Raw genomic sequence first — 7773 nt, forward strand, 5'->3', positions numbered from 1 at the left:
CTCACAGTCTAGCGGGGAGACTAACTGTAACCAAATAAGCATGCTAATACTAAGACATGTACAACCTCAAAAAAGGTACCGAAGTTACAGGAACTTCAAAAGGAAAACGGAGTAGACTGGACTTGCTGAGCTCTAAAGCCTGAGTAAACCAGGTGGCTGTGAGGGGAGAGAAACCTCTAGGAGCATTCCAGTGAGGAGGACAAAAGGCCCAGAGGCTCTGAGTGAGAACATGCTGGAACGGAGAGGAAAGTGGAAGTTAGGGAGCCTTTCATCCATCTAGAGATGGAACTGCAAAGGTGGGCAGGGGCCAACCCCTGCCTTGTAAGCAGGTAAACATTTCAGTCTCTAGGAGCAGTGGAAGACTACTGAAGGGTTTTGGGAGACAGTGGCATTTTAGAATTGTGTTTTAAAACATCATTTCTGGCTGCAATGTGGAGGATGATTTGAGGGGAATAAGGAAAGAGACGAGCCCAGTTGCAAAAGCCCAGGGCAGGCCGGGTGCGGTAGCTCAGGCCTGTAATCCCAGCACTTTGGGAGGCTGAAGCGGGGGGATCACGAGGTCAAGAGATCAAGACCATCCTGGTCAACGTGGTGAAACCCTGTCTTTACTAAAAAAATTCAAAAATTAGCTGGATGTGGTGGCGCGTACCTGTAATCCCAGCTACTCGGGAGGCTGAGGCAGAAGAATTGCTTGAACCCGGGAGGTGAAGGTTGCAGTGAGCTGACATCGAGCCACTGCACTCCAGCCTGGTGACAGAGTGAGACTGTCTCACAAAAAAAAAAAAAAAAAAAAAGCCCAGGGAAGAAATGGAATGAAGTTGGCCAGGCACGGTGGCTCATGCCTGTAATGCTAACACTTTGAGAGGCTGAGACGGGCGGATCACAAGGTCAGGAGTTCCAGACCAGCCTAGCCAACATGGTGAAACTTTGTCTCTACTAAAAATACAAAAATTAGCCAGGCATGGTGGCAGTCTCCTGTAATCCCAGCTACTCCGGAGGCGGAGGCAGGAGAATCCCTCAAACCCAGGAAGCAGCAGAGGTTGCAGTGAGCCGAGATCGTGCCACTGCACTCCAGCCTGGGCGACAGCCGAGACGGGCGGATCACGAGGTCAGGAGATCGAGACCATCCTGGCTAACATGGTGAAACCCCGTCTCTACTAAAAATACAAAAAACTAGCCGGGCGAGGTGGCGGGCGCCTGTAGTCCCAGCTACTCCGGAGGCTGAGGCAGGAGAATGGCGTAAACCCGGGAGGCGGAGCTTGCAGTGAGCTGAGATCTGGCCACTGCACTCCAGCCCGGGCTACAGAGCAAGACAACATCTCCAAAAAAAAAAAAAAAAAAAAAAAGAAATGGAATGAAATAGATGTCCTGTGGGTATCTAAACACCAACACTTCCAAAACTGAACTCAGCATTGGTAGAGGGTGATGGTGTAGCCTAGTGGTTAAGGGCAGAATGATGTAACAGTTAAGATCTAGGAGTTCAGGTGGGATGGGTGTGGTGACTCACACCTGTAATCCCAATGCTTTGGGAGGCCAAGGCAAGAGGACTGCTTCAGGCTAGGAGTTTGAGACCAGCCTGGGCAACACAGCAAGACCCTATGTCTATAAATGTTTCTTAAAAAATAAGCCAGGCATGGTGGAGTGTGCCTGTCCCAGCTACTCAGGAGGCTAAGGGGAGGATCACCTGAGCCTGGAGGTCAAGGCTGCGGTGAGCCTTGATCATGCTATTGCACTCGGCCTGGGTGACAGAGTGAGACTCTGGAGTGCAATGGCATGATCACAGCTCACTGTAATCTTGAACTCCTGGACTCAAGGGATCCTCCTGCCTCAGACTCTGGCGTAGCTGAGACCACAGGCACTAATAAATCCCTTCCTTAGCCTGGCCTGGCCAAATAATTTTTAATTAAAAAAAATTTTTTTTTGTAAAGATCTAGGAGTGCAACTACCACCTTTCTATCCAGGTCCTGGCCAGGCACAGTGGCTCACGCCTGTAATCCCAGCACTTTGGGAGGCCAAGGTGGATGGATTGCTTGAGGCCAGGAGTTCAAAACCAGCCAGGGCAGCATGATGAAACCCCATCTCCACCAGAAATATAAAAATAATATAAAAAATAATTAAAAAAATATAAAAATTAGCCAGGCATGGTAGCGCACACCTGTAGTCCCAGCTACTCGGGAGGCTGAGGCACAAGAATTGCTTGAACCTGGGAGGTGGAGGTTGCAGTGAGCTGAGATCGTGCCACTGCACTCCAGCTCTGGGTGACAGAGTGAGACTGTCTCAAATAAAAATTAAAATTAAAAATTAATATATCTAGGTCCTACTACTTTCTAGCTGTGTCTTTGGGCAAGTCCCTTAACAGCTTTGCGCCTCAGTTTCCACATTTTTAAAATGGGAATAATAACATCCCAACCCCATAGGGTTGTAGTGAGGACTGAATACGTTCTTGGCACAGTGCCTCTTTCCTAAAACAGGTTCTCTCAGCCGGGCGCAGTGGCTCACGCTGGTAATCCCAGCACTTTGGGAGGCCAAGGCAGGTGGATCACCTGAGGTCAGGAGTTCAAGACCAACCTGGCCAATATGGTGAAACCCGTCTCTACTAAAAATACAAAAATTAGTCGGACGTGGTGGTGCACACCTGTAATCCCAGCTACTTGGGAGGCTGAAGCAGAACTGCTTCAACCTGGGAGGCTGGAGTGCAGTGGCGCAACAAGAGAGCTAGACTCCATCTCAAAACAAACAAAACAAAACAGGTTCTCTCTGTGTTCCCCATCTCAGGAATACCACTACCACCCACCAAAACACCCAAGTAAACACCCAAATTATCCTAATTTTCCCTCTCTCATATCGAAACAGTCACCAAATTTGGATGAGTCTCCCTTTTTTTTGAGACAGAGTCTCACTCTGTCCCCCAGGCTGGAGTGCAGTGGTGCGATCTCAGCTCACTGCAAGCTTTGCCTCCCGGGTTCACACCATTCTCTTGCCTCAGCCTCCTGAATAGCTGGGACTATAGGCGCCCGCCACCACACCCAGCTAATTTTTTGTATTTTTAGTAGAGATGGGGTTTCACTGTGTTAGCCAGGATGGTCTCGATCTTCTGACCTCCTGATCTGCCCACCGCAGCCTCCCAAAGTGCTGGGATTACAGGCATGATCCACTGTGCCTGGCTGAGTCTCTCTTCTAATCTGGCATGCCTCCCCAACCCCCCAGCTCATCACCTCACCTGCACCTGCTTCCTCTCTGGCCTGCGCCTGCCTCCCACCTCCTCTGGCCTTGGCTTCATTGTACACATCAACTCCATGGACAGCTTTGAGCCCCTTCAATGTGCCACGCCCTGTTCCTATAAAACAAGGACAAATGAGACACTGCCCTGGTCCTCGGAAAGCAGAGGAGTCCTGTGGTACACAGAAAGGCTTCACCCTCACCATGCCATGTGACCCACCCCTCTGTGGAACTCAGTTTCCCTATTCTGTGAAGAGGTTTGGAACCAAATGATCTCCTAAGGTCTTCTCTGCAAACATATTCTAAGATTCTGCTACTGGAATCTAAGCTCCTTCTGGGCAGAGACTTTTCCTGATTCATCTTTGATTATAGCAGGTAGTGCGGAACTCTGTACTCTATAGGAGTTTGCCAAGAGCTTGCTGAATGAGTAAATGAATGAGTGATATCAGTCACTTAATGGCTTCTCTTTGCCAACAAGCTAAGGACCTACCTAGAAGGCATGCAAAGCTCTTTACAGCCTCTGATTCCAACCCACCTCAGTGTCCTCTGACCTGGAAGCTGCCTCCCAGAGCTGGAATGGAGCACTTGGGAGCATCTGAAGAGCTTCATCCACCGGACAAACCTTCACTGAGAACCTATTACACACCAGGGCCAGTGTTGCTGCTGGGAACAATGATGAACAAAACCTGTTGGTAGGCCAGGTGTGGTGGCTTACGCCTGTAATCCCAGCACTTTGGGAGGCAGAGGCAGGTGGATTACTTTAGGTCAGGAGTTCGAGACCAGCCTGGACATGGCAAAACCCCATCTCTACTAAAAATACAAAATTAGCCAGGCGTGGTGGAGCACACCTGTAATCCCAGCTACTTAGGAGGCTGAGGCAGGAGAATCGCTTGAACCCTGGAAGAGGAGGTTGCAGTGAGCCGAGATTGTGCCACTGCACTCCAGCCTGGGCGACAGAGCCAGGCTCCATCTCAAAACAAAACAAAACAAACCCCAAAACCTATGGGTCTCCTTGCCTCCTGGGGCTGATATTTAAGGAGACCACATAGAGGGAACCACAAAAGACACAGAGCAATCCATGCTATGGAGGGAGAACACGGGGCCTGTGGGAACCAAAGGAGGTCCCCAACCTAGTCCTGGGGTCCCGGAAGGCTTCCCACAGGAAGTCACATGGAAGCCCAAGTCTAAAGGAGGTGTTGCGAGTCTATGTGCAGGGCCAAAGACACTCCCTCCCTACTAGAATCTCCCAGGTGGTCCTCCAGCTTCTCCTGGCAGAGTCCAGAGATTGGTGAGCTCTTTGGGTAAGCCAGCCCACTCTGGATGCCCAGCTGTCACTGATAAAAGTCCTTCCTTCTGACCCAAGCCTACTCCACTCCACCCTTTAGTTAGTAACAATATTATCATAACACCCATAATCTTTCAGAGTATTTATTGCATGCCCACTTTGCACCTGCCAGGTGCATTGCAAGCACCCCCTAATTGCCTCCTCACAGGGACTCTTCAAGATCCCCTTTTCAGATGAGAGCACCAAGACTCCGAACCGGTGGCTTGCCTGAGCACCTGTAAGGCCTCAGCCCCAGGCTTTTGAACCGTCGGGATCCCTGCCCCTATGCACTGACCTCACTGCCTCCCCTTGGACTAGCCTCACCCAAATGCTTTCCCTTTGGGTCCACACAAAACAGGGGCTTGGGCCCCATTCCCTGTTCCCTCCAGCAGGCCGGCCAGCCCGGGCGTAGGCCTCCGTCCTCTCTGAAGCTCGTAGGGAGACAATGGCGGGGTAGGTGGGGGAGGCGAGGGCGCGGGTGCCCCCCTGCCTGCTGTCCTTTGTCTTCCCGCCTGCTCCCCTCGCGCGCCCCGGGAGGCTGGGAGGCGCCTCTCGCAGGCTTCCTCCTCCCATTCTTGTGCTAATTGGGTGTCAAGCTGAGATCAGTGAGAAAGAAATCCGCCCCGGCTCGGGTTAAACTGCCGCCAAAGACGAGGGCTGAGCCCAGAATATCATTAGACCAGGAGGAAGCAGGGCCCCCTCCTCGGGGGGAGGGGCTGGCTACGCATTTCAGGCCCCTTTGAAAGTCACTCGGTCACCCCCTCCTTTGCTGCCACAGCCTCAATGGGCCCCTCGGAGGTATTTAACCTTCTTCCCAGGAACTGAAAGTGATACACCACGCAGTGGCCTGGGTAGCCACTTGCCTGTCCCGAGGGCGGCTGGACCTCCGGGAGCGCGCGAGGCTAGCCCCTTCCAGCCTCTCCTGGAGGAGGAGAGAATTTGCAGATGGGAACACTGAGGCTCAGGGAAGGGGACTTTCCTCCCAGCTCTGCCATTCACAAGCTCTGTGGTCTTTGGAGAGACTTTGCCTCTCTGAGCCTCAGATTCCTCATCTGTGAAATGGGGATAAAAATGTACCTGCTTTGGGCCGGGTGCGGTGGCTCACGCCTGTAATCCCAGCACTTTCGGAGGCCGAGGCGGGTGGATCACTTGAGGTCAGGAGTTCGAGGCCAGCCTGACCAACATGGTGAACCCCTGTCTCTACTAAAAATACAGAATTAGCCAGGGGTGGTGGCAGGTGCTGAGTCTGAGACAGGAGAATGGTTTGAACCTGGAGGTGCAGATTGCAGTGAACTGAGATTGGGCCACTGTACTCCAGCCTAGGCAACAAGAGCAAAACTCTATCTCAAGGAAAAAAAAAAAAAAAAAAAAAAAACACACACACACACACACACACAAGATAGTACCTACTTTGGAGGATTTAAAAAAAAAAAAAAAAAAAAAAAGGTACCTGCTTTGAATAGGAGGATTTAATGAAATCATGCACCTAAAGCGCTTTGCACAGGGCCTGGCACATAGAAGTGCGCCATACATTGTGGCCATTAATGGGAACCTAAGGAAGGGGGTTTGACTTGATACTCGGACCTGCAAACAAAGCTTGCTCCTCTCTGGAGGCGTGCAAATAGAAGAGCCCACAAAGGATTCTAACAACTCTAACCCCTCTCCCCAACCCTGCAGCCTCGCTGCCTGCCCTTACTTACGTATTTATTTATTTGAGACAGAGTCTCGCTCTGTCTCCCAGGCTGGAGTGCAGTGACGTGAGCGCTCAGCTCACTGCAACCTCTGCCTTCCGGGTTTCAAGCGATTCTCCTGCCTCAGCCTCCCAAGTAGCTAGGGTTACAGGCGCCCACCACCATGCCAGGCTAATTTTTTTTTTTTTTTTTTTTTTTTTTTTTTTTTGAGATGGAGTCTAACTCTGTTACCCAGGCTGCAGTGCAGTGGCGTGATCTCGGCTCACTGCAAGCTCCACATCCTGGGTTCGTACCATCCTCCTGCCTCAGCCTCCCGAGTAGCTGGGACTACAGGCGCCCACCACCATGCCCGGCTAATTTTTTGTATTTTTAGTAGAGATGGGGTTTCACCGTGTTAGCCAGGACGGTCTTGATCTCCTGACCTTGTGATCTGCCCGCCTCAGCCTCCCAAAGTGCTGCGATTACAGGCGTGAGCCACTGCACCCTGCCTAATTTTTGTTTTTAACAGAGATGGGTTTTCACCATGTTGGCCAGGCTGGTCCTCAACTCCTGACCTCAAGTGATCTGTCCGCCTGGGCCTCCCAAGGTGCTGGGATATAGGTGTGAGCCACTGCGCCCGGCCTGCCTGCCCTTCTTTAATTGGCCCTGGACTTTCAGACCTCTGCATACATGGTTGCTCCCTCCATCTCCTACAATCTTCCTTGAAAGCCCTCCCTGACCAAGATACGCCCAGCTTGGGTGCTGGATTAGGTGCAGCTAAGCACACAGCCTTTGCTTCTTTACCCACCATCCCCCTCTCTGAAGACGGTGGCTCCCTGAGGGCAGATCTGGGACCCAGGTCTCTATCTTGCTCATCTGGCAGTTCCCTGCCCTCCCTGCACTTTAGAATTTGCTCCATAGGGCCAGGCGGGGTGGCTCACACCTGTAATCTCAGCACTCTGGGAGGCCGAGGTGGGTGGATAACCTGAGGTCGGGAGTTGGAGACCAGTCTGACCAACATGGAAAAACCCCGTCTCTACTAAAAATACAAAATTAGCCAAGCGTGGTGGCACATGCCTGTAATCCCAGCTACTTGGGAGGCTGAGGCAGGAGAATCGCTTCAAACCAGGAGACGGAGGTTTCGGTGAGCCGAGGTGGTGCCATTGCACTCCAGCCTGGGCAACAAGAGCGAAACTCTGTCTCAAAAAAAAACAAACAAAAAAAGATTTTGCTCCATAGATGAACTTACAGGGTGCTCTGTAAACTGTGGGGGCACTATATAAATGTCAGGAAATGTCTGAGAAACAGTAGCTATTTTTGTCAGTTAACTTCACAAGCATGTATTAAGCACCTGCTGCATGCATGGAGACGACTCACATGGCCATGGCTGAGGTATGATCAGATGCAGACCCGAGAGCTGAAGGGGTCACAGGCTCACCAGTCCCTGTCCATCATGGAGGGGCTGCAGTGGGGTCCAGGGCAGAAGTGGGAAACTTAGCCTAGTCTAAGTGGGGTTTTAACATCTAAATATATCACCCTTTTCTCTTTTAATTACCACGC

At 51.4% G+C, this 7773-nt stretch overlaps 1 protein-coding gene across 2 annotated transcripts in view; it reads right to left on the minus strand.

Moving 5' to 3' along the window:
• Nucleotides 1-7773, minus strand: part of CERCAM (cerebral endothelial cell adhesion molecule) — a 91889-nt gene that overhangs the window by 70824 nt on the left and 13292 nt on the right. The gene's annotated exons all lie outside the window — the stretch shown is intronic.

Source organism: Macaca mulatta, chromosome 15 (genome assembly GCF_049350105.2).
Source record: "Macaca mulatta isolate MMU2019108-1 chromosome 15, T2T-MMU8v2.0, whole genome shotgun sequence".
Taxonomy (NCBI): Eukaryota; Metazoa; Chordata; class Mammalia; order Primates; family Cercopithecidae; genus Macaca; species Macaca mulatta.